Genomic DNA, 2,826 nt, shown 5'->3' with positions numbered 1-2,826 from the left:
CAGGATGTTACGGTACAGAGTCAATGTGGAGGCTATATACAGGGGGTACTGGTACAGAGTCAATGTGGAGGCTATATACAGGGGGTACTGGTACAGAGTCAATGTAGAGGCTATATACAGGAGGTACCGGTACAGAGTCAGTGTGGAGGCTATATACAGGGGGTACTGGTACAGAGTCAATGTGGAGGCTATATACACCCGAAAATTCCAGAAAATTATGTCATGGATTCTGATAGGCTTATTTACATAATTTGAGTCAATTGGAGGTGTACCTGTAGATGTATTTCAAGGCCTACCTTCAAATTCAGTGCCTCTTTGCTTAACATCATGGGAAAATCTAAAGAAATCATCCAAGACCTTAGAAAAAAATTATAGACCTCAACAAGTCTGGTTAATCCTTGGGAGCAATTCCCAAACACCTGAGGGTACCACATTCATCTGTACAAACAATCGTACGCAAGTATAAACACCATGGGACCACGCAGCCATCATACCGCTCAGGAAGGAAACGTGTTCTGTGTCCTAGATATGAACGTACTTTGGTGCGAAAGGTGCAAATCAATCCCAGAACAACAGCAAAGGACCTGGAAGATGCTGGAGGAAACAGGTACAAAAGTATCTATATCCACAGTAAAACGAGTCCCTCATCGACATAACCTCAAAAGCTGCTCAGCAAGGAAGAAGCCAAAACCACCATAAAAAAGCCAGACTTTGGTTAGCAACTGCACATGGAAACAAAGATGGTACCTCTGGTCTGATGAAACAAAAATATAACTGTTTGGCCATAATGACCATCGTTATGTTTGGAGGAAAAAGGGGGATGCTTGCAAGCCAAAGAACACCATCCCAACCGTGAAGCACAGGGGTGGCAGCATCATGTTGTGGGGGTGCTTTTCTGCAGGAGGGACTGGTGCACTTCACAAAATAAATGGCATCATGAGGGATGAAAATGATGTGGATATATTGAAGCATCAACTCAAGACAGCAGTCAGGAAGTTAAAGATTGATCACAAATGGGTCTTCCAAATGGACAATGACCCCAAGCATACTTCCAAAGTTGTAGCAAAATGGCTTAAGGACAACAAAGTCAAGGTATTGGAGTGGCCATCAGAAAGCCCTGACCTCAATCCTATAGAAAATGTGTGGGCAGAACTGAAAAAGCTGAAATAAACCATTCTCTCTACCATTATTCTGACATTTCACATTCTTAAAATAAAGTGGTGATCCTAACTGACCTAAGACAGGGAATTTTTACTAGGATTAAACGTCAGGAATTGTGAAAAACTGTATTTGTCTAAGGTGTATGTAAACTTCTGACTACAACTGTACACGTAGGAAGAGTTATTTAAGTGACTATGCATAGAGATAATGCAAATATACAATATAGTGCAGAGCCCTATTTTTAACCAGAGCCCTAAGAGGCAGCAATCATCTGTCATTTCTTCTTTAGAATGGAGAGTTTTGATTGACAGAAATCACTGAGCCTTGTCATCATGGCAAGGAGCTGGTTACAGAATGTGTGTGTGTGTGTGTGTGTCTAAGTTAGGATTTCCATCAAACAGTAGACGGCTCTTGACGTTGTTGTGACAATAACTCTGTCAACTTAATCTTCCCGTCAGCAGAAAGGTTTAAGTAGTTTGATATGTTAGCGTCCTTTTAAGACCTCTACGATAATTACTGTACATGTAGCAGCATGAGGGGTATTGTTTTCTGACATCTTGACTATTCTGGCTTCTTTCCAAGTCGACAAACGTAAATGTCAGTCCTGTTTAAAATCCTTCTCACATCACAGGTGTTATTATCATCACGGAACCCAATCAGACCTTTTGTGCCCTCAGGTTCGGCTTGGATTACTTAGACATTTAGACATGTACATCATTCAAAACAATTGACCTACAATAGACAATTCTCAACAAAACGGTGTGAGAACAAAAAATAAACAAAAGTGAAGTAAACAATCTCTCTCTCTCTCTCTCTCTCCCTCTCTCTGTCTCTCTGTCTCTCTCTCTCTCTCTCTCTCTCTCTCTCTCTCTCTCTCTCTCTCTCTCTCTCTCTCTCTCTCTCTCTCTCTCTCTCTCTCTCTCTCTCTCTCTCTCTCTCTCTCTCTCTCTCTCTCTCTCTCTCTCTCTCTCTCTCTCTCTCTCTCTCTCTCTCTCTCTCTGTCTCTCTCTGTCTCTCTCTCTCCCTCTCTCTCTCTCTCTCTCTCTCTCTCTCTCTCTCTCTCTCTCTCTCTCTCTGTCTCTCTCTCTCTCTCTCTCTCTCTCTCTCTCTCTCTCTCTCTCTCTCTCTCTCTCTCTCTCTCTCTCTCTCTCTCTCTCTCTCTCTCTCTCTCTCTCTCTCTCTCTCTCTCTCTCTCTGTCTCTCTCTCTGTCTCTCTCTCTCTCTCTCTCTCTCTCTCTCTCTCTCTCTCTCTCTCTCTCTCTCTCTCTCTCTCTCTCTCTGTCTCTCTCTCTCTCTGTCTCTCTCTCTCTCTCTCTCTCTCTCTCTCTCTCTCTCTCTCTCTCTCTCTCTCTCTCTCTCTCTCTCTCTCTCTCTCTCTCTCTCTCTCTCTCTCTCTCTCTCTCTCTCTCTCTCTCTCTGTCTCTCTCTCTCTCTCTCTCTCCTCTCTCTCTGTCTCCCTCTCTCTCTCTCTCTCTCTCTCTGTCTCTCTCCCTCTCTCTCTCTCCTCTCTCTCTCTCTCTCTCTCTCTCTCTCTCTCTCTCTCTCTCTCTCTCTCTCTCTCTCTCTCTCTCTCTCTCTCTCTCTCTCTCTCTCTCTCTCTCTCTCTCTCTCTCTCCCCCTCTCTCTCTCTCTCTCGGTCTTTCCGCAGGCAGCAGGCAGGCAGGC

Source organism: Oncorhynchus keta, chromosome 24 (genome assembly GCF_023373465.1).
Source record: "Oncorhynchus keta strain PuntledgeMale-10-30-2019 chromosome 24, Oket_V2, whole genome shotgun sequence".
Classification (NCBI taxonomy): Eukaryota; Metazoa; Chordata; class Actinopteri; order Salmoniformes; family Salmonidae; genus Oncorhynchus; species Oncorhynchus keta.
This window is presented reverse-complemented; position numbering follows the sequence as displayed.